The sequence below is a fragment of the Saimiri boliviensis genome, chromosome 11 (genome assembly GCF_048565385.1).
Source record: "Saimiri boliviensis isolate mSaiBol1 chromosome 11, mSaiBol1.pri, whole genome shotgun sequence".
In the NCBI taxonomy this organism is placed as follows: domain Eukaryota; kingdom Metazoa; phylum Chordata; class Mammalia; order Primates; family Cebidae; genus Saimiri; species Saimiri boliviensis.
Genome location: NC_133459.1, coordinates 91,027,844 through 91,040,824, shown reverse-complemented (window position 1 = coordinate 91,040,824; position 12,981 = coordinate 91,027,844). Strand labels below are relative to the sequence as shown.

The window sequence follows — 12,981 nt, the reverse complement described above, 5'->3', positions numbered from 1 at the left end:
ATCAGGTTGTGATCAAATAACATCTTTTTTTTTTTTCTAGAGAAGAATTGGCTTTCATTTGCAATGACCGAGATAGGACAAATAGAAAACTGAGGCACTAAGAGCCATCAACCTCTGTAGAAAAATGTGATTGTTCTCCAATCAACGCACAACCAGCTTTCCGAACCCTACTCTTTTGCACAGAAGAATGTCAGTTTTTTGAGGTGTTAGTGTCCACCAAGTTGCTTGGGCTTCTAGGATTTAATCAAGCTATCAACTCATGGGGTAGTTACACTCTAAATTGCCAGGGACTGGTTTGGAGAAGGGATGCTAACTAAGCTCTTCTACTCTCATTGTTTGATTTAACTGTAACAAGGATCCCTCAGAGTTGTCCAGAGGGCCCCTGCTTGAAAATAAAGCAGAAGTCATTCTTTGTCCAAAATCAGGCAAAGCTAGCCTTTACACTCCAAGGCAAAATAAACCAAGGTAAAGGTACTTCTCCAAGATAGAACAAACAATCATTTTTTAGGCTGCTGTGTTCATTCAATCAACAAAAACTTTGTGGCATGTTTACTATTCCTGGACTGTCTGTTAGTTTGGGGATACATTGATAAAATATAGAAGGGTATACAGAGGATAGAAATGTTTTCTAATCCCTTTGGAAGCATTGTCATTACTCTTTCACACAGTCAGAAAAATACTCAGTATCATGCAATAATAAAAGGCACTAGACAGTAAGGTGGTGCTTTAAATGGAAGGGGTGGGGGGGAAGAAAACGTAGGCCGGGCAAGGTAGCTCAAACTTGTAATCCTAGCATTTTCGGAGACCAAGTCAGGCAGATTTTTTGAGCTCAGGAGTTCTAGACTGGGCGACATGATGGCAAAGTGTCTAGATCAGCCTGTCTCTAAAAACACACACACACAGCCGGGCCTGGTGGTTTATGCCTGTAATCCAAGCACTTTGGAGGCCAAGGCAGGTGGATCACTTGAGGTCGGGAGTTCAAGACCAGCCTGACCAACATGGTGAAACCCCATCTTTACACACACACACACACACACACACACACACACACACATACACACACACACACTATATAGATTATATATGTAAAGCCCAACATGGTGGTCCATGCCTGTAGTCCCATCTACTTTGGGGGATGAGGCTGAAGAATTGCTTGAGGTATTAAGTAGAGCCAGTAGTGAGGATTATTTCCACCACTGCACTCTAGGCTGTGTGTCCCTGTCTAAAACAAAGAGACAAAGGAAAAATCTAAAATCCTGGTTTCTACACAGTATAAATACAGAAACCCTCTATTCCTGATATTTCTGCATAGTTGCCAGTGAGACTTTCCTACATGGATAGCCATTTCTGACTTTCTTCCACAGAGGAACTGAGGTTTCTGAAGAGACTTTTACCGTGTTTTAGAAAAAAATGTTTGCCCAAATCATTCAAAGCACTCTACCGATGTACAGGCATACATTGCAACATAGGCACATTTTCCCTAGTAGAGTAGAATATAACACATTTATACACATAGATTACAACACTCCTAATCCATTTACAGAGTCTTCAGAGATTAAAGAATTACTAGATATTTGGAAACTACTGCAAAATGATTATAATCTATAAAACAACTAAAAAATACGTTAAGTAAAAAATTAATCATAACATTAATTTGAGAATCATGCAGCAAGACAGATGACAAAAATGTTTAATTTGTAAATAGGTTAAATGGAGCTTGTAAACCTATGGGTTATGTTTAAAATAATTTAAAAAAGAAATGGAGCTGTTTTTAAAACTCAGAAAATGACATCATTTCATCTAAAAAAAAAACCTAAGTTTGCAGATAAAGTCCCCAAATTTTGTTTGTTTTGGTTTGTAACCTAATAGCAGCTCCTACTCTGGAAAGTGTACACTTAACTCAGAAATAGATAGACGTTCTCACCAAAGCTTGCTGTCCAAAATGATGAAGTCAGCTCAGGGATCAGGGTCTCACAGCGCAGTGGCGTTAGTTTTTGGAAGTCTCCAAGGCCAGTTGCAAAGCCACTCTGTGGGTGCTGGAGAAGAATGAGCTTGGCTCCTGCGGTGTCCTTTTATACGTCTCTGAAGACCACACCCCTTTCCTCTAATTGGATTTCAGAGGGCGTAGGTGGGTCTTAACATAGTTGATTAAGTTTCTTCAAAACAAAAGGTTTTTTCTTTTTTTTTTTTTCCTTAATGACGTGTTTTCCTTAATTCCTGTGTTGCCCAGGCTGGAGTGCCGTGAAGCTATCGCAGTTCACTGAAACCTCCGCCTCTGAAGTTCAAGCAATTCTCCTGCCTCAGCCTCCCAAGTAGCTGGGATTACAGGTGCCCGCTGCCAGGCCTGGCTAACTTTTTTTTTGCATTTTTAGTAGGAGGGGGTTTCACTATGTTGGCTAGATTTATCTGGAATTCCTGATCTCAAGTGATCTGCCTGCCTTGGACTACAAAAGTGCTGGAATTGCAGCCCAAGCCACAGCCCCCAGCAATTCACTTTTATGGTAATGTAAGAATTTAATCTAAGGATACTCCTGGCCTCCCCACTCCAGAAGGAATATTTCTCCTTCTCCTTGTGCTACAGATGAAGCCTTCCAAGGGCCTCTCAGCAGCCGTGGGACATATGATTCCCTCCTATATTACCTGGCTCTGCTCATCCCAGCTCAAGGGGAATAGGGAGAAAGTCTAGAAAGCTCTAGCCAGGTGCAGTGGCAGGCACCTGTAGTCCCAGCTACTATGGAGGCTGAGGCGGAAGAATCGCTTGTGCCTGGGAGGTGTAGGTCGCAGTGAGCCGAGATCATGCCACTGCAATGATATACTGAGTTTCTGTCTCCAAAACACATAAATCAATAAATAAATATAAAAAAATTGATGATTAGGAATACAATATACTAAGATATTTATGACAAAATATAAAGTAAGCAGAAAGCATATAAAATTGTAAATAGAATTTGATTACTTTAACAAATATAGAAAAAATTAAAGGGATTCAATCAATTAGTATAATAATTGTGTTATCTTTAGGGAAATATTGGGAGAATTGTTTCCTTATTGTTTATAATTCTTCCCAATTTTTTTTTTGTGGGTAAGAAGTCAATAACGAGAATAACACTTTTAGTAGATTTCAAACACGGTGTATTCCATGAAGCTGATTTTCTAACTTGAAAAGAAAAATGATGTTTTCCCTCCTTGACAAAATGCCTCATCATTAGAAACATGGTTTGTTTAGGACGCATAGCTTTTTCTTCCTTATTTCTATATTTGTTTCATTTTCTCCAAATAATAGTAAAGATCCAGTCTGTGTCTCTATTTGATGTTTACAATTCCTGAAACAACTGAGCAGTGCATTGCACATAATAATTTCTCACTAAGTAAATTAAGCTAAATGTTGAATTTCCATCCAAACCTTTGAAACCAAAGGAAGAACTGTGTCTTCATCCTTCTTTTCTTGTATCATTTCTTTCCCCTGTAACAAAGGATACAGCGTGTTAACACAAGATACAGAGAAAGAGAATTTGTGTGTGTGTGTGTGTGTGTGTTTATATGTGTACATGCTTTACATATGGTAACCACATCAATTTTTGTATTTGTAGCAATGCCTTGTAATTTTGATTCAGAAGCCCATAGCATTTTATTAAAATTATGTTTCATTTGATTGTCTCATCTGTTTATGGGAGCTGCTAACAGGGATTCTGTGTTTCATTTACCATATACTATTACAAAATGTGAGTTCATGATACTAAATTCATAAATATTGAACATAGCCAAAATTCAAATTATGGGGGTTTTAGTTATTTATATTTTTCCTTTGTCAACAGGGTACAACTGAAATAACCATATGGACCTCCTATTTCATTCTAAAACTAGTACTGATTTAGGCAAGTTACTTAACTCCTGATCTTTTTTTTATCTCAGCTACGAAATGGGGCTTCTGCCCTGCCCAACTTGCAGAATTGCTCTGAAGATTAAAAATCACATATTGTGTAAATATTCAATACAATAATTGGCTCATAGAAAATGATCAGCCAGTTGTAAATGCTAACTGTTAGTAAAACTAAATTACAAAATGAAAGTGCTAAATTAATGAATAACATAATTAATCCTTTCTTAATGGAATGATTGCTTCTCATTGGTTAATTAAGTTGTGACGGAATTGGTATGTTGAATTCAGTGACTCAGAGTTCATCTACTCAGGGCATGTTGACACACTTTCAGTTATGCTGAATCACTCTTATGGCAATAGCAACCCCATCACTCCTTTTGGAATGTGAGTTCTGTGAAAGTGTTTAAATCACAGCAGGCAGCCAAATATTGTAGAAAGACTGAAATAAATGCTATGTTGCGTGTTCCTAACAGGTTTAGCTTTAAAAATAAGAATATTATTAGTTAACATTTGGTAAATACTTACAATTTGTCAGGCATCTTACTAAACATTAGTAGGTTATCTTATTTTAATATTGATATTACTTCTGTGAGTAGATTACTAGGATACCTAGGTGAAGAAAGTCTTGTCAGTATTTGCATATCTGGGGTTATCAGTTATTTATTATTCTGGCATAAATAATAATCACTATCATTTTTCCCATTGGCATATGCAGCTGTTTCTGTGCTTTTAAAAGCCTCAGCACAATAGTGTTTCGTAAGACTTAAAAATATGGTACCTGTGTATGCTATCGTTCTTAATTTGCCTATAATAGGATGTTAAAATATACATTTAATGCTTGCAAAATAGTGACTTGAATTGTACAGGTCTACTTAAGCACATTATTTATTAAAAATAAATACAGTCAGCCCTTTCTATCTGTATATTTTGCATCAGCAAGTAAGGGTGGATAGAAAATACAGTATTATTCACTGTAATCCCAGGTACTTAGGAAATCGAGAAAGGAGGATTGCTTGAGCCCAGGAGTTTGAGGCTGTAGTGAGGTGTGAGCAAGCCTCTGCAATCCAGCCTGGTGAGAGATCTATCTCTTAAGAAAACAGAATACAATACAGTATTGAAAGCAAGGAACCACATATGTGAATGGCCAACATTTTACTTTTAAAGATGGTGAACTAGCCGGGCGCGGTGGCTCAAGCCTGTAATCCCAGCACTTTGGGAGGCCGAGGCGGGTGGATCACAAGGTCAAGAGATCGAGACCATCCTGGTCAACATGGTGAAACCCCGTCTCTACTAAAAATACAAAAAATTAGCTGGGCATGGTGGTGCGTGCCTGTAATCCCAGCTACTCAGGAGGCTGAGGCAGGAGAATTGCCTGAACCCAGGAGGCGGAGGTTGCGGTGAGCCGAGATCGCGCCATTGCACTCCAGCCTGGGTAACAAGAGCGAAACTCCGTCTCAAAAAAAAAAAAAAAGATGGTGAACTATAACTTGCCAAATTATTTTTTTGTTTTCAAACATATTTTTAAATATTAGTATTGCATACAGAAAATGATTTTGCTAAAAATATCACAAAGTAGAAAAGACACAAATCCAGTAAAAAGGCTCTAAAGTGAGTGACTTTATTTCTGTGGAACAAATCTCAACAATCATTTTTCATTTAGCTTTGTTATGTTACAACTTTCATCACAGAATGATACTCAGGACACGAGCCTGAATCTGAGAAGCTCAGATGTAGCTAATAAAGAACTAACAAAAAATATAAGATAAGAGAATTATGAATGTGTTTCTAAAAACAAAAAAAAAATAAAGCAGAACTGATACATTCCATTTGGACTCTTAGACATGATTTTTGGAATTATTTCTGTTTTATATTATTGCCTACTTCACTGTCTTAACAATGTGAAGATCAGGATGTCAAAGGGCATGAAGCATGTGGTGAGAGTTATATCATGCTAGTTAGCCCAAGGGGACTAGATGTGGCTTCAGATTCCACATACTCAGCTACATTTCCTCACTGAGGCACGGGAAGGTGATCCAGAACATCTTATCTGGCTCTGTGAATGCTGTACTTAAATTATTCTGAAAATCACTCGAAAAGATGAAATATTAAATAATTTTCACTACCATCTGGATTATTATACTGATATATCAATTTGATTTGTTGAGTGGTTTGTTCACCATCAGCCTGTAATTCCACAGAAGAGGGACAACTTTTTATATATGCATGTCTTTTCTGCAGGACTTGAGTATGCACAAATTTTGATATTTATCCAAGTCCTGGACCCAATCCCCATAGATGACTGATTAAAATCAGTTTTGTTCTAAAATTTTATTTTGTGTATGGAAATACATTTTCATGAAACTAAAACTATATTCGTTTTATTTTGCTTTCCAATATTTTTGAGAATGATTAATGATCACCTGATGTTTCTGTAATGAGCATTTATTGATCTTTAGGGTTACCAGATAGACTTTTTTATAGGTAGGAAAAGAAAAAATGACTCCCTCTTACAATATCAATTTTCCTCTTTTTTGTCCTGTGGAAAAATATCATAGTTGATTTCTTGCAAGCCATTAGAACATTTCAAAATATATGTAGTAAATGATAAATATAATATATTCTCATGCAACGTAATATAATTTTTGCGTATCTTTATTTTCAGTATTTTTCTGTTTCTTATTTTAAAAGAATATATGTTTATTTTAGAAAATGTAAAGATCAAGAAAGCCACGGCAGAAATTAAACATCTCTCTAGTTCCATCAGAAAAATCATAAAAGGATTATATTCTTATGTGTACAATTCTGGCCCCTTTCCTATTTTAAATATATTTTTGTTTATGTATACACAAAACCCAGTAAATCCTTCTATATGTAATGTATATAATAAACATATATATATATTTTTTCTATGTTTGGTATTTAGAGGTGCTTTTCCTCCTACATCTTGACTATCACAATTTTTTCTACCAAACATTGACCATCTCCAGGTTGATCTTATATGTATCGCAGAAGGGGTTAGGTCATTGGACAGCCAGAAATGACTCTGTCTTTCTGTCCAGGGATTATCAAAGAGTTGGGCTCAGGAATAAGAGGATGTTTTAGAAAGTTTGATTGGTTGGGCAATGGCAGCATATTTTTAACTTACCCATTGCCCCACTTATTTTGTTGTTGTTCTTAAGCTACAGGTTCTCACACTGTCTCCCAAGCTGGAGGTCAGTGGTGGAATCTTAGCTCACTGCAGCCTCAAACACCTGTGCTCAATCAATCTTCCCACCTCAGGCTCCAAAATCACTAGGACTAGTCACGTGCCACAATGCTCAGCTAACATTTGTACTTTTATTTGTCGAGATAGGGTGTCCCTATGTTGCCCAGGATGGTCTCCAACTCCTGGCCTCAAGCAGTCCTCCCACCTCAGCCTCCCAAATTTATGAGATTAAAAGCATGAGCCACTGCTCTGGAGCTTATTTATTTACGTCAGAGTTTGTTCTTCTCTTCCCGGTCTATTGCATGAACTATCTTAGCTCCTACTGTAAAATATTCTTCTGCCGTGGTCATGTGAAACATTACAAAATTGTTTCTGATGATTCTTCATGTTTTATGTCACATATTCTAACATGATAGTGTGACTTTTTAAAAAAGAACAAAAAAATAAAATTTTGGCTAATCACAAACAAGACTTTAATGATCACTGTTGTGCTATAACTTATTATAATGCATTAAAAAATCAGGACTTATTTGTAATGTGCCTTGAGACAGATACTTCAGTCACTTGATTTCTCAGACCTCAGTTTTCTTCTCTGTGAAATACTAATACAAACTGTGTGTAATTTATTTTGAAGAATTTGGAAAATTGTAACTAAATACTCTTATCAAGAATGATTGCTGTGTTTTCTATATTGTTACTGTTGTAGCACTGAACCACTTACCACTTTAAGTTTTTGCTCAAAGTGAAAATATAATTAATTAATATGTATTTCACAGACTATCTTTTTTTTTTTTTTTTTTTTTTTTGAGACAGTCTCTCTCTATAGGTCAGGCTGGAGTTCAGTGGCATAATCAGCTCACTGCAACCTCTGCCTGCCGGGTTCAAGCAATTCTCCCTCCTCCTGAGTAGCTGGGTCTACAGGCATGCGCCACCATGCCTGGCTAACTTTTTGCATTTTTAGTAGTCGGGGTTTCATCATGCTTTCCAGGCTAGTCTCGCACCCCTGACCTTGTGATCAGCCCACCTCTGGCTCCCAAGCGGCTGGGATTACAGGCTTGTACTACCTTCCCTGGCCAGACTAGTCTTTAGAGATGATTGAATGTGGAAGTTCAGTTGACAAGTGACTTGTTCAAATTGTTAAATTAGAAATATTCAATGTTAAAATGGTAGCATGCTCTTGTGTTTCTCTTCTGTAACATTTAGGCAACTAATAAAGACCATACTGTTTTTCAACAGGCATGTCATCCATGCTTCAAGCAGCCACAGCAAGTATTCAAGGGAGTCATTTTCAGGAATTTCTGATGCTCTGTTTGATATTGAAACCAAAGTGGATCTTTGCAAAACTAAGGGAGAAGTGAAGAGAAAGACTGCTGTTGCAGCCTTCACAGTGCAGGCAGCTGCAGAGGCTTTGAAAGAAGCAGCCTGAGAGGGTTCTTTAGAGAATCCATAGAGATTTTTGTGGTATATCATTCAGAAAGGCTTATGATGGGTATATTGGTGAAGTTTAAAGGAGTATATTAGAAATAAAGCTAGACATTATATACAGTCATGTGAGTGTTCATATATTTATCTGTGTATATATTTTTCTTTTATTTCCTTGTTATGGACTAAAAATAAAAAAAAATCAGGCAAAAAAAAATTATTCTGAAATGGAAGAATCAAACTCAGTAAAACATCCAAGGGGAATGGGTAAATATGGTAAAACTCTCATCTGGCATTATCAGGGAATCAAGTCTAATCTGTTCATGTCACTTCACACATAGGAAAGCATCAGTGTGTCCTAGAGCGCACTGGGGAACATGCACAACTGCTCCAAGGCGGAGGCCTCACGCCCTGCCTGGCCCCCCAGGGCTCAGAGGATCACTAGCTCAGCACATGGTTGAGAAACTAATTAAATTACACTTTTAGTAAATGTAATCACTCTATAGCATAAGAAATAATTTTTTATTAAAAGTATTTTATTTATATAAAACACTATCATATAACACACAAGGTAGAGAAAAATAGTAATGAAGTGAACATTTGTGAACCTACTAGCTATATTAAGAAAATAATATTTTCAATATCTTTGGGTCCCCCATGTATTCATGACAGTTGTGCTTTTTCACTTTCTTGAATTGTTATGTTTATTTCCTGTTATTCTTTATGATTTTATCATACATGGCTTTATTCTTTACATGTTTTATGTTTGTGTTTTATGTAGTTTACTATTTTTTATAAATGCAATCATGCCATGTATATTTTTATGGTACTTGATTTTTTTCCACAGGTTTTTAAGTGTTCAGATAGATAGATAGCATTTATTCAAATGAAAATAAGATTCATGGACCATCAAGACAGAAAAAATACATAATAATGTGAATAAGGAAAATTAATATAAAGAATGATTAATTATAAGAGAATTTGAGCAATGAAATATTGTCTAGTAAAATGTAAGGAGAAGTCTAAATAATATGTGATGAGCACATATAAGGAATTGCCATTGTTTCCAGGGTGAAGTTTGAGAAGCCAATGAAGAGTCCCCTCACATCTTGCCCTCACTGAATGTTGAAAGTTGCTGTGGTGTTGCACGTGAAAAACTTTTGGTCAGTCTGAAAAGTATCACTTGCTCAGAGGAAGGAACCTGGTACCTGGTACCCAGAAGTGCCCGGATGTGACTGGGAGGTATCCGTAGGTTGCGAGCAGGTGCTCACAGGTAGAAAGCTCATGCAGTGCCTGCCAAGCCCAGATGATGTGAAAATGGTCATGGAGATGTATAAGCTGTCTCTGGAGATTGAACGACTTGAGAAAGAGAGAGACAAATCGGTGAACACCCATCAGAAATTTTCTGAAAAAGAGGAAGCAAAGGACTTATTTTTTCCTTTAAATCAATACACAGAACCTTCATTCATCAACTCTACTCTTCGTTAAGCACAATCACTCTAAAAAGTGTCTGGGCTAGGAGAACTTTCTTATTACTGCGAGAGAACATGTGTAATTATTGGTAATCTAGCCTTTTGTGGCTCATATGTCTACTTTCCTGGACTTGAAGTACTGGGGGTGGGTGGCACAGAGTAGGCCATGGCCGAGGCGTCGCCACAGCCCGGACGGTGCTTCTGCCACTGCTGCTCCGTGGAGATCGTCCCACGCCTGCCGGATTATATCTGCCCAAGATGCGAGTCTGGTTTCATCGAGGAGCTTCCAGAAGAGACCAGGAGCACAGAAGATGGTTCTGCCCCCTCCGCAGCCCTCACGGACTGGAACCGGCTGCCTTTGGAGAACGTGGACCAGGACCTCAGGACCTCAGGGCTACAGTTTGCTTTCGGCATCGTTGACGACAGCTTCGAGATCCCCACGCTCCCTCCGGGGGCGCAGGCTGACGACGGCAGGGACCCCGAGAGCCGGGGGGAGCGAGAGCCCCAGTCCCGGCACCCGCCCCTGGCAGCCCCGCGCCGCCTCCCCACGCGGTGGGCCACCGGCCGACACGAAGGCGCCCCCACACTGGAGGGGATAGTCCGGCGCTGACGGCACATCACGCCCGCCGCCATCCCCAGCCTCGGTCCCTGGGGAGCTCTGCCCTCCAACCCCGTGGACTGCGGCCTGGACGCCATCCTCACACAGCCGCTCAATCCGTTTGAAAACCCGGGCCCCCCACCGGCAGACAGAGAAGACCCAGGCCCTCCCCACCGTCCCGGCCCCGAGGAGCACTAGGCTCCGGGCGGGAGTGCCCGTGTGCAAGGACGACTGTGCGCCGGGCCAGCGCGGGCGGCGGCTGCCCTGCACCCCATGGTCCGCGACGGCCGCGTGGTGCCCTGGCGGGAGCAGGGCAGTGCCCACCCGCCCGCCAGCCCCAACCTGCCCCTTCTCCCGCCCTCGCCTCTGTCCCCACAAAGCACGACGGCTGCCCCGTCTGCCGGAAAAGCCTCACGGGACAGAACTCGGCCACGAACCCCCTGGGCCTGGCGGGGGTAAGCGTCTCCTCGTCCTCCTCCGCCTCCAGCTCGCCCGGCAACGAGAACGCCGCAAGTAACTCCTGAGCCCGCGTCTGCCGGCACCCACCCCTGTCCGCACCCACTCCTGCCCGGGGGACCCGAGGCTCTGGGGAAAGTGTGGGGCCTCTGCCCCCTACCCTCAGCCGGCTCCACGTGGCCCTCGCAGACCGTGTGGGCCAGCGGCGCCGCCCTTGGCTGGTCAGCACCGCAGGCCCGGCCTGTACCAGGGCAAGACCCGAGCCTGGCCCACGGGCCCCCTGGCTTGGGAAGGCATGGGTCATACGGCCCCATGCTGGGGCACCCCAGCCTCCCTGTCCTCTCTGTCTAACCGCACCTTCTAAACGTTCAGTGGCGGAAAGATTTTTATAATTTTAAATTATTACTGCTTTGAAATAAGTGGACGTTTTCGCTCACATGCTGGCCATGCATGAGCTGTGGCAAGATGGGGCCCAGCTGCTCCACCAGTGCTGCGAGCACCGCCAGGACAGGCCGTGTGGGCCCCCCAGCCTCTGCCTCGGCTGCCTCCACAACCCAGAGTTTGGGGGCTCGGGACCATGAGGATGACCAGCAAAATTCAAGAACAAAACTGCTACAGCAGACTTTTTTAAAGGAAAAAATATGTGTATCTTGAAAGTTATTTAAAATGCACCGCTTACAAAGGAAAAAAAAAAAACAAACTTGGTTTCAATCCACACTTCAGCCCTCCCTGGAAACTTGCCTTCTGGGCCACTTGTAAAGCTGTTTAGGTAGAAACGTCATCTCTGAGGTGCTCCACTGCAAATTTGAAAAAAGGCCAGTATCAGAAGAAGCTCTTGGCTGCTGAGCTCTCCTGGTCACCATGAACTTGAAGAAGTGAGTGCTATAGCAGCAGCCTTAACTACAGAATCTGGGAACTGGTGTAACCCTGCATACCATCTGGGCCAGATACCGGAGATGTCATTTCCAAAGCAGACTGGAAGCACGTTTTTGGAATTCTCTCCAATGTCTTCTACTAAAAAAGACTGACATCTTAACACTTGACTATATATATATATATATAAAGGGTCTAGATCTATTTATGTAAATAATCAAGAGCGAGTTTGTAGTGGATAACCCAAGTTTGGATAAATGGTGCATAATAAATTTATTCATTTTTGCTGTTGTACATTGGATTTATTTTTGTATTTTGGTTTTGTGAGCATGTCTGCTCATGCAAATAATCAAGAGATTCTCTTTCCTGACAGCATCTTCCGATAGGTGGAATATCTGGGTTATAAAATTTGTGGATTGTCAATTCTACTGAGCAATGCCACTTACTGTTTTAAAGTGATTTCATTTATATTTCTACTAACAGGGTAATCATATTACATAAAAATAATAGAAGTATGGTTGATTGTGGCAAGTTAAAGAAATATAAATAACTCACTCTTATTAAAATCCAAGGGGCGCAGTGGCTCACGCCTGTAATCCCAGCACTTTGGGAGGCCGAGGCGGGTAGATCATGAGGTCAAGAGATTGAGACCATCCTGGTCAACATGGTGAAACCCCGTCTCTACTAAAAATACAAAAAAATTAGCTGGGCATGGTGGCGCATGCCTGTAATCCCAGCTACTCAGGAGGCTGAGGCAGGAGAATTGCCTGAACCCAGGAAGCAGAGGTTGTGGTGAGCCAAGATCGCACCATTGCACTCCAGCCTGGGTAAGGAGCGAAACTCTGCCTCAAAAAATAAATAAATAAAATAAAATCCAAGGGATTTGAGGGAAGAACAATTTATACATTGAGCATCAAATACTTCAAATAAGTTTTGGAAGACATCCAGAGGAGTGTAACTACTTTCTTGTAGTTTATCAAAATCCCGTAATAAGGTTAAGCAGGTAGGAATATAGGCACATTTATATTTCAGAAAGCATTCTGGCCTAGATGAAATAGAAGGGCTTCAACCTAGC

At 40.7% G+C, this 12,981-nt stretch overlaps 1 protein-coding gene and 1 pseudogene across 6 annotated transcripts in view; both read left to right on the top strand.

Annotated features, from left to right (window-relative positions):
• Positions 1-12,981, top strand: part of LOC141580302 (tripartite motif-containing protein 64-like) — a 61,063-nt gene that overhangs the window by 36,436 nt on the left and 11,646 nt on the right. The window contains exon 6 of one of the 6 annotated variants that reach the window (XR_012512497.1): positions 41-724. The exons of the other annotated variants lie outside the window; for them this stretch is intronic. The gene's annotated coding sequence lies outside the window, so the exon portion shown is untranslated. Of the gene's footprint in view, positions 1-40; positions 725-12,981 lie in introns of those variants that run through there. 6 annotated transcript variants of the gene reach the window in all.
• Positions 9,261-11,127, top strand: LOC141580420 (E3 ubiquitin-protein ligase RNF126-like; annotated as a pseudogene).